At 45.9% G+C, this 16,226-nt stretch overlaps 1 long non-coding RNA gene across 1 annotated transcript; it reads right to left on the reverse strand.

The window, feature by feature from the left end:
• Positions 1-6,166: 6,166 nt before the first annotated feature.
• LOC116081660 lies at positions 6,167-10,942 on the reverse strand. Its single transcript, XR_004114954.1, has 2 exons — positions 10,838-10,942; positions 6,167-6,391 (listed from the first exon to the last, which is right to left on the reverse strand). It is a non-coding gene; the product is annotated as an uncharacterized LOC116081660 (long non-coding RNA).
• Positions 10,943-16,226: the final 5,284 nt, after the last annotated feature.

Below are 16,226 nucleotides of genomic sequence, written 5' to 3' on the forward strand. Positions count from 1 at the left end.
GTTTGAGGCCAGCCTGGTCTACAGAGTGAGTTCCAGGACAGCCAGGGCTACACAGAGAAACCCTGTGCCAAAAAACAAAACAAAAAACATAAAAAAGAAAAAAAAAGCCAGCCTAATGCTGCTAGTGTGACGCACACGGGTACTGAGATACACCGATCTTCAGATAAACTATATTAGCAGAGTTGCAGTGTCATGACCACAGGCTGCCATTACAGGATCTTGAAGGGAGAAAGCCTTCAAATCCAGGAGCAAAGAAAGTTTTTTTTCTTTCTGTTTTTGTTTTGAGACAGGGTTTCTCAGTATCCCTGGATGTCCTGGAACTCACTCTGTAGACCAGGCTAGCCTCTCAAACTCAGAGATCTGCCTGCCTAGGCCTTCTGAATGCTGGGATTAAAAGCATTGCACCTCCACAGCCCAGCTCAAGGGTATTAGCATTCTGTCTAAACTCCACCCCACAGTTACCTGGCAACAGCCAGGTGGGCCTGGATCACTATAAAAGGGGATAATTGCCCCTCCTCTCTCTCTTGCTCTCTTGCCTCTCTTACCCCCCCTCCCCTCTCCACGTGCTCATGGCCGGCCTCTACTTCTCTACTCTTTCCCTGCCTTTCTCTGCCTCTACTACCCTCTTAACTCCCCTCCCCATGCCCTGAATAGTATAGAAATCTATTCTATACTATACCATCCCTCGGGTGGCTGGTTCCTCCAGAGAAGGCAGGCATGGGCTGGGTGAGACATCTGCTTCCCCCCATACCTCAACACACCCCCATAGAACATATTCTTATACTTCTTTTTCATTTTATCAACACATCAAAGGGATTTTTTAAATTTATTTTTATTTTGCTTGTGTGAGTGTTTTTTGCATCCATTCATGTCTGTGTCCTGTGTATACTCCTATGTCACACAGAGGCCAGAAAAGGGAATGAGATCCCCTGGAACTAAAATTATACATGGTTGTGAGCCACCATGTAGGTGCTAGAAAATAAATCCAGGTCCTCTGTAAGAACAGCAAGTGACTTAACCACTGGGCCACCTCTTCAGTCCCCGAGGGGAACTTCTTGTTGCTATGGGTTGGGTGGGGAGGAGGCCTGACTAGTCTCCATGCTATTACAGGACTGACTACCTGTCCTCCAGAAGCCAAAGAAAACAGTCAAACTAGGTCTAGAGCAGTGGTTCCCAACGTGTGGGTTGAGACTCCTCTGGGGGCTACGCACCATATATATTTTGCAGATCAGATACTTAGGCTATAGTTTATAACAGTAGCAAAATTATGGATATGAAGTAGCAACAAGATAATTTTATGGTTGGGGAGGGGGTCACTACAAATGAAGAACTGTATTAAAGAGCCACAGCCTTAGGAAGGTTGAGAACCGCTAAGACTGTGGAGCCTTTTAGAATCCTGCTTGAGGTTTAATAGTAAAGACACAGAGACATTCCTATAGTATAAGGCTGCTGACCTTCGGCTGGGGCCGACTCAGCTACAATCTAACTTAATCCAACTTCCTTGACCCCAGTGGTTCTCACTCCTTACCCCCCCACTTCATTCCCCCTCCCTACTTTTGCCTCACCCATCCCAGATCTGCCACAAGCTCTTTATTCTACAAAACAAACAAACAAACAAACACACCCACATTCCAGTCTGAGCCAGTCAGCAGCAGGATGGTTCTGATCCACCTCTTGGACTTGCCCTTTTGAGGGGATGAGGGCTAACCTGACTTCCTTCAAGGCGGCTTGGGTTTCTGGTTTTTGGTTTTATTTATTTTTTTATTTTATTTTATTTTATTTTTTTGATTTTTCGAGACAGGGTTTCGCTGAGTAGCCCTGTCTGTCCTGGAACTCACTCTGTAGATCAGGCTGGCCTCAAACTCAGAAATCCGCCTGCCTCTGCCTCCCAAGTGCTGGAATTAAAGGCGTTCGCCACCACCGCCCGGCTGGTTTTTGTTTTTTATCTGATAATCTGATAATAAGTCTTTTGGGCATCCTTGAACAAGTATTTACATATAGAAAGCTGGTAATGGGTCATAGAAATGACAATACCAAATATCTGGCCATAGACTCTGCAACCTTTTGGCTCAGCCAGCACAGCAGTTAACAACTGAAAAACACTGGGGCACTCCTGGAGCCATTTGATTTTGTGTGTGGGGGAAGGTCATACCTACAATTTAGAGAGATAACTAAACAGTTAAGGAGTCCTGCCCTGCAGGAGATGGCTCAGAGGTTAAGAGCACTGGCAGCCATTCTTCCTGATTCCCACAGCCCACAGGGCTGTAAGTCCAGGATCCAACATCCCCATACAGACATGCATGCAGGCTAGACAACAATGTGTTAGCATCAGGACATCCAGAGCCTGTGGTGATACATGGGCGGGTCCACAGACCTGTTGCCAGGGCAACAGCCACCATATTCCCAGAATCCGTTGGGCTCACCTCCCACCTTTACCTGCGGCTGCTCCTTACAACCCATATATATATGGGAGCCTTCCTCCATCTTGCTCTCTCTCTCTCCTCTCCTCTCTTTCAGCGCCACTACCCCTACTCCCTCTCAATTAAACCTCTTACACATGGAACTGTTTGGGCCTAGTGTGGCATTTCCTGACACGACCCGCCGTTCCAACACATCACAATGCACATGAGAGAGAGAGAGAAAGAGAGAGAGAGAGAGAGGAGAGAGAAAGAGAGAGAGAGAAAGAGACTGAGAGATAGACTGAGAGAGACTCTGAACGAACTGCTCCCAGAGTTTGGTCCCTGTTCCCAGCACCCACATTAACAACCTCAGCTCAAAGGAATATTATGCCCTCTATTGACCTACATGGGCACCATGCATATATTGAAAGTGTGCCTGCGTATCTTTGTGTGAGGAATTTAAGAAGGCCAGAGGTGTGGGGTCCTCTAGAGCTAGAGTTTACAGGCAGTTGTGAGGCACCTGAAGTGTGTGGTAGAAACAGAGTTCGTGTCCTCTGGAAGACCACTCTGTGCTTTTGACTGCTGAGTCATTGCTCCAGCACCAAGAAGAATCTTAGAACAGACAAATTACTAGTGAAGATCAGAAAAGGGGATTTATTCAACGAGGTCACTTTAGGAAGCGGGAGGAAGAGATGCAATCTTCCCCCTCCCTCACAATCCATCTTCAGGGTCCTGAAGTGAAGTTGAGCCGGAGTCATGCTTACCTCAACAGTTGTCAGTAAAGGTGTGGTCCCGCCTACTACTGACCATCTGGTCTTTTCTGTAAGGTGGGCAACGGGTGGTGGGTGACTCTCTGGGAGAAGAGTTTCCCTCTGGCTGACCCTGGCTCAAGCCTTTCTCCTCACCCAGCACAGGTTTCCTGGAGGGAATGAGTTTCTTGGGGCTCACTGTGTTAATAGTCTGAATGCAGAAGTGTCCCTTTAGGAAGGCCTCATCTTTGCCCTGCCTGTTATAGTAGGAGTCACCAGGCAGGAACACACTAGCTAAAGCAGTTATAATTCCTGATCCCCTTAGGCCTGGGTTGAGGGTAAAGAAGTAGACTAGAAGGCCGGAATAGACTGGCTTATCAATTTATCAACTTTCTCCGCCACAGGACAACGGCTGGGGAGCAGGGTAGAGGGTGCATGGGCAGCCACAGTGTCTGAAACCTAACACCCGCAGAGTGAATGGTTAAAGTTTACCAGCTCTCCTGCAGTGGACAGGCTTTGAGAGCCCTGGGAAGGCCTGGATGAGATACCATCAGAGCAAGCCTGGAAGCATGAGGGGCCGAGGGCAGGCGTTGTTTCCACTTGAAATAAACCACCCAGCTGCCCAAGTGTTTCCAGGGTGAACAAGAGAACTGGAATAGACTCCATCTGAGGGACACCAGGACCTGAGAGGAGACAGAAAGGAATGAGTCTGAAGAGGGGCCGAAACCTCGGTGGCGGAAACCATCTAGAATTCCATCTATACTCTCCTGGGGCCTGGGGAGAAGGAAGTGATTAAGTTTTCAGAAGCTGTGGAACTTCCTGGTAGAGATTACCTAGCACTGGCAAAGGCTAGGCCCTGGGGTCCAGCCTCAGCACTGCAGAGAGAACAGGAAATGAGGTAAGATCCCCAGCCTTGGGGGCTCTAGGATTCGGATCTTCAGGAGTCAGAGTTCTCACCAAGGAGGAAGTCCTTGTAAGATTAAGTTTTCAAACTGTACTGTGGGAACTTAGCCATTAGTTAAACTCAGTGGGAGACCGGCTTCCAGAACCTAAAAACAATGGGAGGCTAGTTCCCAAGAACCCAGAAACAAGGGAACCAAGACGACCTGGCCCCAGAATCCAGAAACAACCTGGCCCAAAACAATTTGGGCTAGCCTGCCCCTGGACCACAGCATGAGCCAGCACCAATCAGAAACCACCCCCTACCTTCCCCTTACCCCAGTCTTCCCTTTTGCCCCAGCAACTGCACAGAAATAAAAAGCTACCTAAGACCTTGCTCAGGGCCAGACTCCTCTAACCCTGTGAGGGATATGAGTCTTGCTCCAGCTAGCTGGAATAAAAAGCCTCTTACAGATTGCATCAAGTCCGTGTCTTAGTGGTATGTGGGGTCATGGCTCCTGGGATTTGAGTTGGGGGTCCCTCACTGTGAGGCCAAGGGGGAGAAGAATAAGCCATTTGGAAACACGGGTCTCAGCGACAGAGAGCAGGCATGAGTCTTAGGTTCAATCCCCAGCCCCGTATAAAACTAGGTGTGGTGGTGCACACCTTCAAACTGCCTCATACCGGAGGCAGGAGAAGCAGAAGTTAAAGGTCATCCTAAGCTACATAGTGAATTCCAGGCCAGCCTGGGCTACCTAAGACCAACTCATAAAACAAATCCGAGCTGGAGAGATGGCTCAGGGGTTAAGAGCACTTGCTATTTTTTTTTTTTTTTTTTTTTTTTTGAGAGCAAGAAGCTAGATACCTGTAGTTGGTATAACAAAAAATCATATTGAATTATGCTAAGGGTCATCACACGAAGTTCACAACGCTCTAAGTTCCTAACTATGATCCTAAGCCTAACTCCCCAAAGCTGCTCACTTGTGACATATCTTACCGGAAGGTCAGGTCAGGTCCAGTCTCTGGCTCTGATTCAAAGGTGAAGATCCTACGGGAGACTGTCTATCTGCAGATGAAGGTGATGTCTCTCTCCCGTGCAGAGCAGAGCATTGCTCATGGTCTCTGCTTATGTACCGTCTAGTGGGCATCATGGGGTTCTAGGACTGTGTCTGGTTATCCTGAGTGTGTAATGTCACTCGGTTCTGGTTATCAGGTACAGCCTTGGGTGTAATGGGGTTCCTGACTAAGGTATTTTTACGTGTCTAAAAGGCATTTTTTTTTCCTTTACTATGCCCCTTATGTTTTTTCCCCTGGTCCTTGAGGTGTGCACAGCACCAATGTGGAAAACACATAAAAGTTCTTAGCATTATAATTTCACAGCAAATTGCAAATTTGGACCAAAACAGAAAAAGGAGAAAGCATACTGTGAACATGCCAAGCACTGATAGACAAATAAATGTATAGAGAGAAATCTCAGGCAACAAAGCATATAACTATTGAGGAAAAAAGGTCAGAACAAGGTGGACCCCATGTCTACTGGTGTGTATCACAGGGCATTGCCACGACTTCTAGGGCCTGGGCATACTTCCTGATTTTGTGTTTTTTCTGGGTTTGGGATGCATCGAGCTGAAAAACACATTCAGAAACAGAAGGTAACACACTCAGTTTCAAACAAAAATGTTATAGAGTAAAGGATGGCATAGCAGGGTTGAAGTGGCAGGACTTTGAGATGAGCCAGCCAGAACCTGATCAGAGCCAAGCAACAGTGCATGGGACATGGCTGTGGGCTGGGTATTTCTTCTTTTGTTAATGAAAAGAGTACCTGAAAGTCCAGTGAGCTTCATAAAAAGCATCCAATTCATGTATGCATCCAATGGATGCTAAGCTTATAGAAAGTCAAATGATGGGCTGGGTAGTGGTGGCGCATGCCTTTAATCCCAGTGCTTGGGAGGCAGAGGTAGGCGGTTTTCTGAGTTTGAGGCCAGCCTGGTCTACAGAGTGAGTTCCAGGACAGCCAGGGCTACACAGAGAAACCCTGTCTTGAAAAACCAAAAAAAAAAAAAAACAAAAACAAAAAGAAAAAAAAAAAGGAAGTCTAGTGAGTCTCTGGAGGCATCCATCCCAGGTCTGAGACTAATGTATACATGCCATCTCTTCTGGCAAAACTGGAATTTATTCGGTGGGGTAGAGGAAAGCATTAGAATACAATATTTCTGGCTTGCAGCATCACTCTAGAGACAAAACATCTCCTGAAGAAGTTTCTCCAATCATGGTTTCTACAGATCCGTAAGCCAGAATCATACATAGCTGGTTTGTTCCTTCTGGTGCGATAGTAGTCTCTGGAGCCTCCTGTCGTAGTTCTTCCTAAAATTAAGTTTGTTAAACAAGCCCAAAATAATGATAAAGAGTTTGTATGCCGAAAGGGCCAATATGGTATATGCAAAAAGCCCAAGCCCCCCCCCCTTAAAAAGATTTTATTTCTTCATTTTATGTATGTAAGTACACTGTAGCTGTCTTCAGACACACCAGAAGAGGGCATCAGATCCCATTACAGATGGTTGTGAGCCACCATGTGGTTGCTGGGATCTGAACTCAGGACCTTTGGAAGAGCAGTCAGTGCTCTTAACTGATGAGCCATCTCTCTAGTCCCCCAAATCTCTCCTTTATCCAGTAGAACAAGTTCTATGTGGGTAATCAAGCATAATCAAATCTAAACATCCTACCACTCACGTCAAATAAAGAGCATTTTTTTAAGCTTCTTAACTTTATGGGTATAGGCAAGAGTGTCTGCGAGTACAGCTGAGAAGTGTTAGATTCTGTCTGTCCTTCCAGGGTCTTCACATCCCTACTCCTTTCATCATGCGTTGGCAGTAATTGTGGCACGTTAGAGGAGAGAGCAGTGGAAATGTCATCAGTGGCTTTCCTAATCTTTGCTAGCAGGTCATCTTTGTATTCCTTGTCATATAGGGTACCTGAGACAAAAGTATGTCTCTGTTCAAAGGCTAGGCTAAAGAGGCTGGGCATGTTTGCCTGTCCCGAGAAAGGTGCGGTCTAAGGTGTCCATGGCAAAGTTAGAGATGGATGGCACCCTTGAGGATAAAGGCCTTCATGGAACAAGCAGTATCGACTCCATTGCCAAGGTCTATGCATTGGTCTAAAGGGGTCAGTTCTGATATTTGGAGCTCACTGGACAGAGGGTGGGTGATCACAAAGGTGTGGGTGCAGATGAGATGGTACATTCCTCTGGCAAGTAGACATCCTCTGTATTAGTCCAACTAATCCATAGGAAAGAATCAGTGTGTATAACAAACCCCTCCCCAAGTTTCCCAGGCCACGGCAATGTAATAAGTTGGTATCATATTGTCCATATAGGCTAACAGTAAATGGATTTTTAGAGAATCTAGGCTCACACCCAGAGGTTTGCCTTGGCTCCAGTAGAGTATTTTTGACTGATCCTGTAAAAAAGGGCTGAGACCCATCTGCCTCTACTCTTTGAAAAGCAAGTCTTGAGTCTTGCTTGGATACAGTCTTCTCTTTGTTCCTTAGGATACATTGTGGCAAATAATTTTGAGCGATCTGGTTGGCTACAGCCAGCCTCTTCCAATTTTCAGCTGTGTATTTGTTAGTATCGGCCAACCATTGCTTTAATACATTTAGTTTGTTTTAATAAATGTAGTAAAGGCCTGTGGATCAGCTTGTGAGTAATAGCCTGGCATCAGACAAGGCGTCAACAGCCAATGGTTGCTGTTCAGTAGGATTCCTGATGTCTTCTATGTCCGCAGTGATGTCAGAAGGGACAGAAGATGCTATGCCAGCTCCAAGTAAGGAACCAACCAACATAGCTGCAGCAACTGTACTGGCTAGTTTTGTATGTCAACTTGACACAGGCTGGAGTTATCACAGAGAAGGGAGCTTAGTTGGGGAAGAGTCTCCATGAGATCCAGCTGTGGGGCATTTTCTTAATTAGTGATCAAGCCCCTTGTGGGTGGTGCCATTCCTGGGCTGGAAGTCTTGGGTTCTATAAGAGAGCAGGCTGAGCAAGCCAGGAGAAGCAAGCCAATAAGAAGCATCTCTCCATGGCCTCTGCATCAGCTCCTGCTTCCTGACCTGCTTGAGTTCCAGTCCTGACTTCCTTTGTGATAAACAGCCATGTGGAAGTAAGCCAAATAAACCCTTTCCTCCCCAACTTGCTTCTTGATCATGAGGTTTGTGCAGGAATAGAAATCCTGACTAAGATAGCAACCATCAATTGTGAACTTTTTTTTTTGGCAACAAACTTATTTCCTGAGGAGTACAAGACTAGTATTTTCAGAAGCTCAAGTTCAGAGCAGAGTTCTACAGGTGGGAGTCATGATTTGAGGTCCAAAAAGATCGAGATTGTCTGGATCCTAGGTGTAAATCCAAGTGTTGGAGGGAGGCTGGATCAGGCGCTATCATGGGCACTCTGATAAGCGGTGGTAAGGAGACAGAGGGGCTGACAAAATGCCACCTTGTAGGGGGCTGTGAAGAATTTGTTCTTGTTTCCTCCTCCTCTGTCAATGACAATGTTAAGCTGTCTTCTTTGCTTCCACAGGATTCCTATGTAATGGGGAAGACAGATACCTCATCAGACTGAAGTCCCTTGTGCAGAGTTCCTGCATGTGACATATTGAGTATGGGCTTACGGGCCATCAAGTCTCCAGCACCTCATTCCTTGAGCTGTGGTAGTGGACGAGTCATGTAGAAGTAGTAAAGGAGTCCTTGGTGTACATGTCTCCAGGGTTCTAGTTTGTAAAGTCTCCATGCCTGCCGTTTCCTACCAGTGTAGGGTTCTCTTGTCTGCCTTTACCACGTGGTAGCTTGGCATGAAGGAGTCATAGGCTCTAGGCCATCCTCTGCTTACAAACTATAGCAGTCCACTCTTGGTTGATGTAATCATGTATGCTTTTATTGGCCATCCTGGTAGTTTTATTGTCCTGGCAGCCAGACATGGGGTTCATCTGCCATCCATGTGTGGTGAAGAACGTTGAATGGAGTTTGCTGTTTGCTGTTACTTCACAGTCAAGCGTGGAGTCTTCCTCCGCATCTGCCATCTCAAACCTTATTCTCCCCTTGTTCTCACTGTCGGGTGGGGAATGATTTAGGAGTTTGTTCTCTCCAGGAGTTGTAGATGGAGGATTTTGCTGTGATATTTCTTCAAATCTGTGTTAAATGGTATTTCAATGGGGTTTCTTTCCCCCTTAAAATTGGTGTTTTTCAGCTTCCTCTTGGTCATTGGAGACTATGGCTTTCAAAGTCTGTGCAAAGTGAACCTTAGCCTTCCTTCATCCATTACTATAGCTACACCACACTGTATCCCAGTAGCTGCACAGAGACCATCTTGAGCACAGGATGCATACATGTACATAAAGGTGTATATAAAGGTGAAGTGTTCATGTTCTCAGCATTCTGGTAGGAATACCACCTTTTGAGTGAATCATTCTGTGGTTCTGGTTTTCTTCAGTTCTGTACATTAGACTGCAGGGATACACTCTCACCTGTTTCAGGTTCCCTAGTCCATTTGAAGAAGGCAGTAGCTTCTCTGGCACTTTGGCAACTGGCCAGAACTGATGACGCCATTAGTCTCAAAGTAGAGGGGTGATCTTAATTAGAATTTTTTTTTTTTTTTTTTTTTTTGGTTTTTTGAGACAGGGTTTCTCTGAGTAGCCTGTCTCGAAATTTTTTATTTCAATTTTTTAATTCAATGAAGAGTGGGTTTTCCCTCTGGCAATATCTAAAATTTGTTCTAGGCCTTCACATATATGGGGATTCCCCCAAATCCCCTTGACCCCCTTCATATCTTCTGAGGTTGTCATTACTGCATCAGCTCCCTTTTCCCATAAGAAGGCCACCTAGGACGCATCTTTATCTCCTGTTGTACAAAATCTTGTCTTATTGGCTACAGCTCTGTTCTTGTAAACAGTCTAGATTCTACTTTAGTGGTCACATGAGTATTATTGGCTAAATGGCCAGGCCAAAACTGCCTTAACTTTCTCGGCAGTTTCTAGTAGAGCGATCTTGGAGTCTTTGAAGTATCTATCTGAGCCCTCCTCAGCTGCCTCTACCACCATTCCAGAGGACCCAGATCCAGCGTCAAACATCAGACAACTCACACTCACACCACCTGTAACTTAGCTCCAGGCAATCCGATGCCCTCTTTTGACTTCCATGAACACTGGACACTCATGACACACAAGCACACACATAAATAAAAATAAATCTAAAACTAAACTAAACAAGGGCTGGAGATATGGTTTTAGTGATGAAGAGGCTTGCCTCCAGTTCTAACAACCTGAGCTCACCTCCACATGGTAGAATCACACTGTTAAACTCCAACACATTCGTTCTTACACTGACCTCCTTTAGCACGCTCATGTGTGCACACGCGTGTAAATTAAAAAAAAAAAATTAAATAATCAGGCCAGGTGTGCTGGGACATTTAACCACAGCATTTAGGATTGCTGTGACTCTGAGGCCAGCCTACTCTACATTGTGAGTTCTGGGCCAACCAGAACTACATAGTGAGACCCTCTCTCAGTAAACAATAAGTAAATACCTTTCCCATTACTTAGAGGCCAACCTAGACTGACTACAAACACCGAACTGGCTTTGGGATTAATCTCCACTGCCCCTGCCCGCCCCCCACCCCCTCCCCCCACAGCGCCCCTCCCCCTGCCACTTCTCCTCTGCTCCTTACCCAATTAGCTCTGGAGCAAACAGGTTCCTTTCCGTGAGCGTTCTCACAGGTACCCCAGGGAAAACAGATCTGCTTTCTCTTACAACCTTACTCACCACATCCTCTCTTGCGCCTCTGAAAGCAGAAAGAAGCTGGCAGAAGGCTCAGGCTTGTTCCTCGATTACTATGGCCCGATCTCTGGCCAGAGACCTGTGGCTGTAAAGTCTGTGAAAGGGAGGAAAATGCCTTCAGTCTGTGCTTTGCTCTAGGATCTATAGTCCAGCCCTCCCACTGGGGGCAGCCTGGGTAACTGAAGGATATTTCACCTGACATCCAGTCTCAGTGATTCTCTATGGAACCTGAAACGAATGTTCATGATTGAAAACAAGTGTGACTATCTCAAAAAAGAAAAGCTTAAGTTCCAGGCCTGCCAGGGTCACACAATCATAATGAGTCCCTTTCTCAAGGAAAGAAAAAAATCATGAATGAATGAGTGAGTTTTCAAAAACAGCTTCTGTGGCTGGGCAGTCATGGCTCACACCTTTAATCCCAGCACTAGGGAGGCAGAGGCAGGCGGATGTCTGAGTTCGAGGCCAGCCTGGTCTACAGAGTGAGTTCCAGGACAGCCAGGGCTACACATAGAAACCCTGTTTCGAAAAAAACACAACCAAACAACAACAACAAAAACCCAGTTTCTGTGTACTTTCCTCCCTGTAAGCAGTTTCCACCTCTACCTGGTTCCTAAGAGAAATGATGCTTGTCTAATTCCATCTAACCCTCAGTTGGAAAGGGCTGCATGAGACTGGTGTGGGGAACGAACGGCGGGGAATGGAAAGATAGCCAGGTGGGCCTAGTGTTAATCTCAAAGATGGAAAGAGAAAGACCACTGGCCCAAATCATCATGGTCAAATTAACTAAAGCAAGTCATTAACTAAAGGAAGCTGCCTCCCCCAAGGCGGGGTTCAGGAGGTCCGTAGTAGATATGTATGAGGGAGACAAAGCTTTTATAGCTTTTGATAGCTTGGGGCTTGGGGGTTTCCAAATGGGGAATAGTTTTATTTTATTTTTCAAGATTTATTTATTTTAATGTATGTAAGTGTTCTGTTTGCTTGTACACCTATATGTCAGAAGAAGGCATCAGATCCCATTACAGATGGTCCTGAGCCACCATGTGGCTGCTCAAATTGAACTCAGGACCTCTAGAAGAGCAGTCACCTCTCCAGCTCCCCAAATGGGGGATTTTGTGGGCAACATAGGTGTGGTCCTACAGAAGACAAGCGAGTTCTAACGACCTCCTGAAACAAAGACATGGTTGTGAGGTGGGCATAACAGGGTAGTCATAACAACAGGTAGTCGTAACAACAGGTAGTCATAACAATAAGGCAGTCATAGGTTGGGTTATAACCTTCTGAAACAAAGGTAGAGTTCCAAAATTATTATAAACAACTTTTTCAAACAAAGACATGATTGGCACTTCTGGAACAGACAGTGCAGAACAATTTGTAGTTAAGGGTACAGGTGGAGCATAGCCCATCCTTGAGAAACGGAAGTTTAATCGTAGATGGGAATGAACCTAGTTTGTCTTTACTGTAAGGGCTGGGAAGATGGCTCAGCAGTTGTACAGACATTCTTCCAGAGGAACTGGGTTCGATTCCCAGCACCCACATGGCAGCACACACCTGTCTGCAACTCCAGCTCCAGAGCTTCAAACACCCTCACACAGACATACATACATGCAGTCTAAACACCAATAAACATAAAATAAAAATATATTATATATATACTATGCACACTATATCTATGTATAGATAGATATAGATGGCTTTCGAGCCCAAGATGGAGGCAGGCTGGTTCATCAGCACAGAGTATGTATGCACACACACACACACACTTAAAAATAGAAGTAAAGGGATGAAGAGATAGCTCAGCAGTTGAAAGGTTAGGAGCACTGCTTGTTTTTTTAGAAGACCCTAGTTCAATTCCCAGCTCCCATGTAATGTCTCTGTTCCCAAACAGCCGTCTGTCCTCGGTAATCTGATGGCCTCTTCTGGCTTCACAGGCACACACATGGTAATCTGATGGCCTCTTCTGGCTTCCAGGCACATACATGGTGCACAGACATATACCCAGGCAAAATGCCCATACACCCAGAGTAAAATAACTTTAAAAGTAAAATTAGTGCAGGGCACGGTAAGCACACACCTTTAATCCCAGCACTGAGGAGGCAGAGGCAGGGTGATCTTTGTGAGTTCAAGGCTAGCCTGGTCTATCTAAGGATAGCTCGAGCTGTCTCAGAGAAACCCTGTCTCAAAAACAAAAACAAACAAAAAATGCAACACCTAAATAAAAAAGTAAATAAATAAATAAGTCCCAGATCCTAAGAAATTCCTACCCTGTTTTTCCCATAGGGCAGGATTTTAGGGATTCATAATCTAGCATAGCCTTCTATGAAGAGCCCCCTCCCCCACCTTATTGGTTTAGGATACAAGACCTTATCTAAGGAATATTCAGGGACTGAATTCTGAGACTGCTCCCCTTTCTGATCATGGCTCCAGGTCACATAACAGATTACCTGTAACTCTCCAGTCTCAGAGGTCTAAGACAAACAAGTGCCAGTTTGCAGTAAGAGGAGAGGGGCCTGATGCCTCTGAGGCCCCCTAAGTGCACCTCAAACTGAAAAGGAACCAAAAGAATTTTTTCTTACACAGATGTCTGCCTGCATCTCCGCTGTGACACTAGGTCACCTGACATAGACATCCGGGTGGCGGTGACACATCTCTCATTCCTCTAGGGCAGCACACTAGACTAGAGACTAGGCCCACTGAAGGGAGGAAGGAGGAGACCGAGGCAGCATCCCTCACCACCTGCCGCACCCACCCAGGAACAAGGGCAGGAAGGGAGGGATTTGAAGGTCAAAGGGAAGTCTCACAAATTGAAATCTGAATCTTCAAGACCACACCCTGCAGCTGCCCCAACACCAGCCAGAGGCCTGGCAAGAAGTTAAATCCGTTTTCCTCTGTGGATACACACCTTTAAAAGCTGTGTAGTCAGCCCAGGGAATCAGAAAGGTCTGAAAGCAGACACTCAAACAACAAGAGAGCGACTGGATTTGAAGAGAAGACTTCCTCTTGTTCTGAACAAGTCAGATTAACCCCTGGGTCCTTTCTCCTGAGAATGGTGGTGGCACAAGGCTATAGTCGCAGCACTGGGGAGGCCGAGGCAGAAAGATTGAGAGTTTGAGACCAAACTGAGCTACTTTTTCCTTTTCTTTTTGAAAGAGATGGGATTTTTTTTTTTTTTTTTTTTTTGGTGTTTTTGAGACAGGGTGTCTCTGTGTAGTCCTAGCTGTCCTGGAACTCACTCTGTAGACCAGGCTGGCCTCAAACTCAGAAATCCACCTGCCTCTGCCTCCCAAGTGCTGGGACTAAAGGTGTGCGCCACCACTGCCGGGCAAGAGATGGGATCTTATGATTATTGGGATTCAGGAAATTGCCACTCAAACCAATTTAATTGGAGGGGGGGTCTCAGTTAAGCAAGAATAGTTTATTGAATGCACACCATCATACTGGGCATCCAGGTCCGCCAAAAGGATTGAGGTCCTAGTCTGCTCTCAGAGTGACTTTTCTACAGAAAAAGCTTTTCCAGAAGTTAAAGGGCAAGGAGGGGAGCAGTTGACTTACTAGGCAAAGTATTATCCGCCAACCTTTAAGCTAATTGGTCCTGAGTAAGGAAAGGGGGTGCTGGGTGGGTGGTGTACGGGGGAATTTCAGAACACTGAGATAACAGAGCATGAATAATATAATCATAACTTTTTGGCTTATTAGTAGCATTCTTCAGTGTCACCCATAAAAACCACAGTGAGCTTATACTCAGGTACAGGAAGGGCTGCCCAGTGGTCAGCTCTGACTCAAGCCGTTTTAGGCTCTATGATTCATATTGACCTTTAATTTGATGGGTCCTATGTAAAGCTTTGTGGAATTTCTTAAGATTAGCAAACTTCATATAGAACATTCAGAAGATAAAGAACAAAACAGGGTATGTGGTTAGCATGTCCTTGAGCCAAGTCACTTCTCTGTGTCAGTGACTGGCAGGCGATATGAAATAGCTGGCAGACATGGAATAAAATTACTACAGCTATTCTGGGGTGGAGGGGTCAGGCCATTACAATTATAGCCCAGCATGACTATAAATTTGTTATACAGCCAGGGCCCTTCCATGTTAACCTCTCAAGTGGTGGGGTTATAGAGGTACAAAGCACACTGGCAGACATTACACCTTCTATGGAGAGATTAGGAAACTATAGCGGTCCTGAAACAAATCCCCACAATCCCTATGGATTATGAGTGTGAATAATAATAATAATAACTTATTATTATTATTATTATTATTATTATTATTATTATGTATTTTCCAGACAGGGTCTCTTTGTGTAGCCCTGGCTGGTACTTTTCCTGTAGGCCAGCTGGCCTCGAGCTCACAGAGATCTGCCTGTCTCTACCTTATTTATTTATTTATTTATTTATTTTTGGTTTTTCGAGATAGGATTTCCCTGTGCAGCCCTAGCTGTCCTGGAACTCACTCTGTAGACCAGGCTGGCCTGGAACTCAGAAATCTGCCTGCCTCTGCCTCCCAAGTGCTGGGATTAAAGGCGTGCGCCACCACTGCCAGGCTTGTCTCTGCCTCTTGAGTGCCAGAATTAAAGGCATGTACTACCACTGCTGGCTCAGGGTCGGGGGTTTAAAAACCACTGTCTGGCTCCAAATCAGCACAACAGCTGTTTCTGCTGCCACTGTTTTCTGTAGAATGGCATGTTAAAGATAGCTTTGTTTTCTCTAGTGCTAGGATTGAAGGCACGTGCTAGCATTCGTGGCTAGAAGATCTTATTTCCCATCCTGGCCGCAGGTTTCCTCAGTAGCCCCCACATTTGTCATTCCTGATGCCCCATATGGAGGGGGTATCCACCCAATGACAGTGAAACTCTCCTCTTTGCAGTACTCCAGAGGCAGCTCAGAGTGTCTTCTCTGATGGATCAGTGGCTGCTGGGTGAGTCTTGTCTGGCTGATGCTATAGGAAGGAACCTGAGTCCAGAGAACCCACCAGGATGTCCAGGTTTGTCTGGCTGACTCCATAGGAACGATCCTAAGTGCAGAAAAAGCCCGCGGGGATGTGCAGGTTCTTGAGTGTCATAATGAGGATTTGGACTGGGGCCACGTGGCTGATAGTGGGAATGGAGACGGGTTATTCATGAAGAAAAGGGGCTCCTGATAAGGGGAGCAGGCTGGAGGGGGGGGAGGGGCCTGAGCCTGCACAAATAATTTCCATATTCACGAGGCATCTGGTTCTCTCTCATTTGGAGAGCAAGGGTTTGCTTCTGGCATGCTGTTTAGTTACATGCAGTGAAAGACCCCCAGAACTCAAGTCTCGGGATGACACGACTACCCAATAACTCAGGAGAGACCGAACTTGCTGCAATCACATGAGGTTTATTTGGGATAGGCCGGTACC

This window comes from Mastomys coucha, unplaced genomic scaffold (genome assembly GCF_008632895.1).
Source record: "Mastomys coucha isolate ucsf_1 unplaced genomic scaffold, UCSF_Mcou_1 pScaffold11, whole genome shotgun sequence".
Lineage (NCBI taxonomy): Eukaryota > Metazoa > Chordata > Mammalia > Rodentia > Muridae > Mastomys > Mastomys coucha.